The following is a 9,270-nucleotide window of genomic DNA, read 5'->3' as shown; positions in this document are numbered from 1 at the left end:
AATGAAAAAGTATGAACACCGACAACTAAAAGGAGTGTGTGAACATGAATGTAATGTCGGTGAGAAACACGTACTCCCCCAAGCTTAGGATTTTGGCCTAAGTTGGTCTAGGGCCACGGCTCGAAATAACCCTCTCCTCGATACTCTGGAGGGTCCTGAGAGTTCCACTGTTTGGCGAGGTCATGTGGCTCTGACTGAAAAACAGGCTCCTGTACGGATCAGGAACTGGTGCTGGCTCAGGTACTGGGGGTTGTGGAAGACCCCGAAATCTGTAGATGTCCTCACGCATAGTTGTGTAGTAGCCTGAACGAATGTCGAACAAAGAAGAAGCAGGCAGCAATATAGTCTCACAAGTATCCTGGCTAAGTACTAGGTTGTAGAGGAGCCTCTTCTCCTTATCTTTCTTAATAGAATCATGCGCTACCATACTGTTGTAGTTCAAATAACTAGTGGGTAGCAGCATCTCCTCCTCCTCGTCATGCCTGATAGGTATCTCAAAGATTCTAGAGAGGCGGGAGGTGTAGATACCTCCAATGACGGGGCCCTTCATGCGGTTTGTGTTTAATCGACGAGCAACAATAGCGCCCAAAATAAAAGTTCTATCACAATATAAAGCATGGCGCAAAATAGCAAGGTCCGGGGCACTAAGGCCTCCGCTCTCCCCACGACCAATCAAAAATCTCCCTGCAAATAGTGAATAATAGCATAAAACGGGAAAATGTAAGCTAGCCACTCTCGCTTCTGACAACCTTCTCTCTTCCCCTACAATAGTTTCATCAATAAAGTCTTCCACGTCTCTAGGACATCGTTCACTGACGCTGCCCTCATAAGGTAATTTGCAAACCTCACAAAAATCATAAAGTGTCATCTCCTTATGCTCATCATATAAATAAAACTCAACCATGGGTGGTGACCACCTAGAAATGTAAATTTTGCATGAAGGTGTTAGTGAGAAAAAGGTATTGTTCACACTTATCTTGGAGGAAGTCGGTGATGCCTGCATTCTCCGCCAAATAAAAAGCATCATAAATTCCAGCCGCCCTCAAGAATGCATCAATTGGCCATTCACATGGCCGAACCTTCCCCACACATGGAAGATTATACTTGGGCTTCTTCTTCTCCTCATTTTCATTTTCATTCGAGTTCTGGCTTGAAGAACCCCTTAACCATCTCTTCATTATTTCTTTCCATTTCTTTGAAAAATTCTGAAATTTTTAGTGACTCAAAATAAAAGTGAACATAACACAACACGATTGGTAGCAACTACTCCCACAAGTGCCCGGAGGCTATATCATGCATGAAAACTACTTTGGATCTTATAAATTTGACATGCAAGCTCCAGAACAAGGTCACCATAGCAGCAAAAAATTGCAATATATAAAGCACTAGAACAAAAACTAATTGGACCATTGTAGGAGTCTCATACCGATGAACAAATCCCCAAAACAGCTTCAAAATTAGAGTTCTGAGCAAGGAGGTTGAAAATGGGAGCTAAATAAGCAAGAACATGGGGTTGAGCAATGGTGGGATTTTTTCTACAGGAAGACGAAGTGAATGGGTGCGGGAATAAGTGAGGGGGACCCACGTGGGACCCTCAAGTCATCTAGGTGCGCCCAGTGGGGTGGGCGCGCCCTGTGGGCTTGTGGCCCACTGGTGCTACCCCCTGGTGTGTATTCGGTGCCTAAAATTCTAAAATAATCTGGAAAAAATCATACTAAATTTTTAGGGCATTTGGAGAACTTTTATTTTCGGGACATTTTTTATTGCACGGATATTCAGAAAACAGACGAATAACAGAATTTTTGCTTTATTTATTCTAAATAACAGAAAGTAAAAAGTGGGTACAGAAAGTTGTGTTTACTAAATTCATCCATCTCATGCCCATCAAAACGAATCCATTAACAAGGTTGATCAAGTCTTATTAACAAACTTCTTTCGAATGACTTGAAAATGGAGAACTTTCGTATGACACTAGGTTACCTCAACGTGGATATGCATGTCCCCAACAATAAGAATATCATATTTCTTTTTGACTGTAGGAATAGAGAATTCAAAACTTCCAATACTAATTGTTGAAAATTTTCCAATAGAATTGATACTATTAACTTGAGGCTGTTTCTTCGGAAAATGTACCGTATGCTCATTGTCATTAACATGAAAAGTGACATTGCCCTTGTTGCAATCAATAACAGCTCCTGCAGTATTCAAAAAAGGTCTACCAAGGATGATTGACATACTGTCGTCCTTGGGAATATCAAGAATAACAAAGTCCGTTAAGATAGTAACGTTTGCAACTACGATAGGTACATCATAAAAAATACCGATGGGTATAGCAGTTGATTTATCGGCCATTTGCAAAGAGATTTCAGTTGGTGTCAACTTATTCAAATCAAGTCTATGATATAAAGTGAAATGCATAACACTAATACCAGCTCCAAGATCACATAAACCAGTTTTAACATAGTTTCTTTTAATGGAGCATGGTATAGTTGGTATTCCTGGATCTCCTAGTTTCTTTGGTATTCCACCCTTAAAAGTGTAATTAGCAAGCATGGTGGAAATTTCAACTTCCGGTATCTTTATTTTATTTGTAACAATATCTTTCATATACTTGGCATAAGGAGACATTTTCAGAATACCACTCAAACGCATATGCAAAAAGACAGGTCTAAGCATTTCAACAAAGCGCTCAAAATCCTCATCGTCCTTTTTCTTGGATGGTTTAGGAGGAAAGGGCATGGGTTTCTGAACCCATGGTTCTCTTTCTTTACCATGTTTCCTAGAAATGAAGTCTCTCTTGTCATACCTTTTATTTTTAGGTTGTGGGTTATCAAGATAAACAACAGGTTCTATCTCCACATCATTATCATTACTAGGTCGAGCATCAACATGAACATAATCATTAACATTATCAGTAGGTTCATGTTTATCACCAGATTGTGTTTCAACATCAGAAATAGAAATATCATTTGGATTCTCAGGTGTGTCTATAACAGGTTCACTAGAAACATGCAAAGTCCTATCACCTTTCTTTTTCTTTTTAGAAGGATTAGGTGCATCAGTATTAATTCTTTGAGAGTCTTGTTCCACTCTCTTAGGATGAGCCTGGTGTTACAAAGGTTCCTGAGTCATTTTACCTCCTCCAGTCATAACTCTAACAACGTGATCATTGTTCTTATTATTCAACTCATTCAACAAGTCATTTTGTGCCTTGAGAACTTGTTCTACTTGAGTTTTTACCATGGAAGCATGCTTACTAATAATCTTAAGACCATTAACAGTTCTAAACCTATAGTCACCCAAGTAGTCAAGCATATAAGCATTACGTTTCAATTGCCTACTAACATATGCATTGAAGTTTTCTTGTTTAATAATAAAGTTATCAAATTCATCCAAGCATTGACTAGCAGACTTATTATGAGGAATATCACCTTCATCAAAACTATAGTTAGAATTTACCTCTACTACATGTGTCGGGTTATCAAGACCATGTATTTATTAAATAGGTTGTAAATTCTTAACATCTTCAGCTTTAATACCCTTTTCCTTCATAGATTTCCTTGCCTCTTGCATATCTCCGGGACTTAGAAATAGAATACCTCTCCTCTTTGGAGTTGGCTTAGGAGGTGGCTCAGGAAGAGTCCAATCATTATCATTACTCAGTATATTATTCAATAGCACTTCAGTTTGTTCAATAGTTCGTTCCTTCAAAACACAATGAGCACAACTATCTAGGTGGTCCCTAGAAGCATCAGTTAGTCCATTATAAAAGATATCAAGTATTTCATTTTTCTTGAGAGGATGATCATGCAAAGCATTAAGTATTTGGAGAAGCCTCCCCCAAGCTTGTGGGAGACTCTCTTCTTCAATTTGCACAAAGTTAAATATTTCCTGTAAAGCAGCTTGTTTCTAATGAGCAGGGAAATATTTTTCCGAGAAGTAGTAAATCATATCCTGGGCACTACGCACACAACTAGGAGCAAGAAAATTAAACCATATCTTAGCATCACCCTTTAACGTGAAAGGAAACAACTTAAGAATATAGTAATATCAATTTTTTTCCTCATGAGAAAATAGGGTGGGTATGTCATTCAATTTAGTAAGGGGTGCCACAACAGCTTCAGATTCATAACCGTGGAAAGGATTAGATTCAACCAAAGTAATTAACTCAGGGTCGATAGAGAATTAATAATCCTTATCAGTAAGAAAGATAGGTGAAGTAGAAAACTTAGGATCATATTGCATTCTAGCATTCAAAGATTTTTGTTTCCACTTGCATAATAATTTCTTAAGATCATCTCTATCCTTACAAGCAAGAAAGTCCCTATCTACCTCTCCATCCATAAAATAACCCTCGGGCATAATAGGTAATTCATATCTAGGATAGCTAGGTCTAATAGGTGTTTCAAAGTGTTCAGTTTCAATAAATTCATCAGTTTTGGAAGTATCATCATCTTCAGCATACTCAATAGTTCTAGCTCTAGCAAGTTGTTCATCAAGCAATTTACCTAGTGGCATAGTTTTATCAAGCAAAGTAGTAGCATCATAAGCACCATTCATAGCAGAAGTAGCATCATCTATAACATGCGACATATCAGAATCAATAGTAGGTGTCGCAAGTTTACTCAAAACAGAAGGTGAATCAAGTGCAGATCTAGATGGAAGTTCCTTACCTCCCATCATAGTAGAGGAAAAAAATCATGGTTCTAGTACCTTTCAAATTCCTCATAGTGATGAACAGATATAAATCCCAAGTTACTCAGAGAATAGAGCTATGCTCCCCGACAGAGGCGCCAGAAAAAGGTCTTGATAACCCACAAGTATAGGGGATCGCAACAGTTTTTGAGGGTAGATTATTCAAAACAAATTTATTGATTCGACACAAGGGGAGCCAAAGAATATTCTCAAGTATTAGCAGATGAGTTGTCAATTCAACCACACCTGAAAGACTTAATATCTACAAAAAGTATTTAGTAGAAAAGTAATAAGGAAGTAACGGTAACGGTGGCAAAAGTAATAGTAGCAGTTTTGTAGTGATTGTAACAACAGTAGCAACAAAAGTAACTTACCAAAGATCAGTATGTGAAAAGCTCATAGGCAATGGATCGACAATAATAATTGTGTCAGATGATATTCATCATGTTGCAGTCGTAACCTAGGGTGACACATAACTAGCTCCAATTCATCAATATAATGTAGGCATGTATTCTGTATATTGTCATACGTGATTATGGAAAAGAACTTTCATGACATCTTTTGTCCTACCATCCCATGGAAGCTGTGTCCTAATGGAAACTAAGGGATATTATGGCCTCCTTTTAATAGAGAACCGGACCAAAGCACTAGCACTTAGTGAATACATGAAATCCTCAAACTACGGTAATCACCGGAAAGAATCCCAATTACTGTGAACTTGGGGTATGCTGATCATAACTCATAATAGGTGTCTACAAGTTGCAAGATAGGATCAAGAACACAAATATATTCATGAAAGCATAATAGCTTTAGATCGGAAATCATGGCACTCGGGCCCTAGTGACAAGCATTAAGTATAGCAAAGTCATAGCAACATCATTCTCTGAACATTGTGGATACTAGGGATCAAACCCTAACAAAACTAACTCGATTACTTGATAAATATCATCCAATCCATCACTGTCCAGCAAGCCTACTAGGGAAAACCATATACAGAGAACTTTAGCAGTAGTGCTGTCTAAAAAAGGGCGCTAGTGCTACATAGCAGTAGCTCATGCAGGATAACCGCGCTACAGATACAAATGTAGTAGTAGGACGTCTCCCTGTAAAAGAGCTACTACTAAAATTCCCACTACTAAGCCGATATGCTACACATAGTAGTAGCGGTCTTATAAAAACTGCGCTACCGCTAAGACTACTGTAGCAGCGCGTTTACTGTGAAAGGCGCTACTGCTAATGATTAGAAAATAAAATGAAAAACAAATAGAAAAGAAAATGAAAATGAAAGAAATAGAAAAAGGAGAAAGGAAAAAATAAAATGTAAAGAAAAATAGATGAAAAGGGAAAAAAAGGAGAAAGGCATAGCAAAAGCGTCTGTTCGTAAGAGGCGCTGTAGATAATATAGCAGCGGCGCAGTTTTTAGACCCCTGCTATGGAAAGAGAATAGGAAATAAGAAAAGAAAAGGAAAATACATAGCGATAGTAGTAGCGCGTTAATTATCTAGGTTATTACAAAAATTTAGTTAGGGCATTGACAAATAACTAGTTAGGTTAACTAGTTTAATTAGGTTAATGTCACAGCCCTATAATTTCCTTGCCATTAGTTCCCTTAAAGCATCCATGCATCATGTTAACTTTTTCAATTAAAGTTGAAATGGGGATGTTGAAACCCTAGCACTAAATGAATTCAACTAGGTTCAAATAAACAATATTTTCAATGAACCCAAAATGCCTTTGGAAAAGTTCATGATTTTTGATAAAGGTGAAAACCTCTACCAAAAATGATAAACATATTTCTAGGTCATTTCTGGATTTTTGGATTAACTCATATTGTACTTGAATTGGGGCATTTAAATCCTATAAATATTTTAAATGCTCAAATAATTCTGAAACTAGTTGAGGGCTGTTGGGAATATTTTCAATAATGCCCACAAATATTTTCAGGATTTTTGGAAATTCTCTGGCATTTTTAATAAATACAAAACAATTGCAGAAAATAGAAAACAATAACTAAAATAGAAAACAGAAACGAGAGAGAAAGGTTTTACCTGGCACTTACCCACAGCCCCGAGGCCCAGCACTGTGCAGCCCATCGGGCCTGGCCCTATGCCGGCCCATCCCACCTCCACCTCCCCTGTCGTCTTCCTCCCTATGCCAGTAGGCAGAGCATGTGCTCGCCGTGCGCACACACATGCCCGAGCCACCTTCTGCCTGGCTGCCTGCGTCCCCGACGCCCTGGACGCCTCCATGCGTCGCCACGCGCCCCCCCTCCGACCTCTCTCTCTCACGCCCGCAGCTCCTCCCCTCCTCTGGCTCCCTCTCCCTCTCTACCCGAGCGCACTAGAGCGCGCCGCCGTGCTCTACCACGGCCACCGGCCACCCCATGCCTCGCCGACGCGCCAAGAAGCCCCGCCTCGTTCCCCTCTTCCTCCTCACCAAGGCGGAAGGTGCCGGAAGCCCTGGTTGTCGCCAGCTCCGCCGTTCCCCTCCTCGGCCATCTAGGATAGCCACCGTCGATTTGCCGCCGTTGACGCCTCCCCCGAGCTGCTGACCTGCTCCCTGACCCCGCTGTGAGATTCTGCTTCGAACCGCTCTTCTTCCCCATGTGTTTGCACCCTCTAGGCCATAGTTCCACCATGGCCGAAGCTCGCCTCCGCTCGAGCTTGTCGCCGGCGTCGCTCCGGCGACCATTTGGTCATTCCGTGCTACCTAACATGCTTACCGCACCGCGTAGTGCCTCGCTAGCACCTCAGTTCGCGCGTTTGCACGCCGCAGCCCCAACGCCGTACATGGCCGAACTCCGGCGGCCACAAAAGAGCTCGCCGCCATCAGCTCCGGCCACCTCAGCTCCAACCAATGCCACTATTGGATGCGCCACACCGCCAGCTAACTGTAGCACCCACCCGCGCATCGAACCGTGGCCGGAGCAGCATTTCCGACGCTCTCTGCCGTCTTGGCCTCGCCGGCGACTCAATGCTGGCAGGTCTGACCCTGTCTGACTAGGGGTTTGACCTCTCTCTCTCTCTCACTGACGTGTGGGCCCCAGGCCATTAACTAAACTAGGATTAGCATTAGTTTAACACTAACTAACTACTGACCAGTGGGCCCTACCGGTCAGGTTTGAACTGGAGGCGCCTAGTTGACCAGCCGACGTCACGCTGATGCACTGCTGACGCAATAAGGCATTTACTGGATTTATTCTTTTTCAGAAAATTCCAGAAAATAGTATAAACTTCTAAAAATCATAGAAATTCAACGTAACTCCAAATGAAATAAGTTATATATAAAAAATTATAAGAAAAATTCAAGGAATCTGTTTATGGCATTTTCATGCATATTTGAGCAAGTTAACATTGTTGTTTAGGACAAACTAATTAAATGGCATTCAAGAAAGAACATATGGAGTTTGAATTCGAACCTAGTGTTCAAACCAACTCCATTTAACTTGTTGCTAGTTGCATTAGGCCAATCAACAGCATATTGCCATGTCACATTCATGCATCATATTGTTGCATTGCATTGATTGTGTCCTTCCCTGTTTGCCGGTAACCGTCCCCTCTCAGACGACGATGTTCCCAATGACGTGATCGATGACAACGATGAAGAACTATATTATCTTCAAAAGTGCCAGGCAAGCAAAACACCCTTGTTCATTTCGATACAATCCCACTCTCTCGCTCCTGCTCTCTTTTACTGCATTAGGACAACAATGATTCAACTGTTACATGCTGCGGTAGTTGAACCACTTTCCTCTGCATGACCTGTCATTGCCACAGTAAATAGATGAAACCCACTAGCATGAGTAGGAGTTGTTTGAGCCCTGATGTGCCTACTCATTCATGCTTGTTTGTCATGCCTGCTACTGCTTAGAGTTGAGTCAGGTCTGATTCATCGGGGATGAATTGGAATGGCGATGAACATGTCCTACTGTGTGTGAGCCAAGTGTGTGAACACGATTTGGTAAAGGTAGCGGTGAGAGGCCATGTAGGAGTACATGGTGGGTTGACTCGTTGAAACCGTCCTCAGGAACTGAGTTCTGTGTTTGTGATCCGTGAACAGCAACTACCACTCATTGGGATCCTTAATTGACCCTCTCGACTTATTAGCTGCCCTAGTCCTCTGTCCAGGAGTTGCAACTAGTTTCTGGTGTTTATAGGATATGTGTTGGCGGCCGTGCGTAGCGCTGACCCTAGGGGTGGGCTATGATGCGGTAGATACACCGTGGCACGGTGTACCGGGTGCCCGTTTGGTGTCTCGGGAACCCTGCACACATCATTTGGGGCTATGAGTGAAACTCCAACCAGATCTCCTCGCAGATGGAACCCGAATAGGCGATAAACCTGGACTAGAGACTTGTGCGGTTAGTCAGGTCGTGGCCGACTCCCTCGCCAGGCTTCCGCTTGAAGGTTGCCAAGATACACGACGTGTACATGGTGGTAAGTGGCGAGAGCGTGTGTGAAGAAGATTGCCGAGATACACGACGTGTACATGGTGGTAAGTGGCGAGAGAGTGTGTGAAGAAGTACACCCCTGGAGGGTTATAAATGATCTATTCGAATAGCTGTGTCTGCGGTAA

The sequence above is a fragment of the Triticum urartu genome, chromosome 6 (assembly GCF_003073215.2).
Source record: "Triticum urartu cultivar G1812 chromosome 6, Tu2.1, whole genome shotgun sequence".
NCBI lineage: Eukaryota > Viridiplantae > Streptophyta > Magnoliopsida > Poales > Poaceae > Triticum > Triticum urartu.
Note: the sequence above shows the minus strand (reverse complement) of the source record.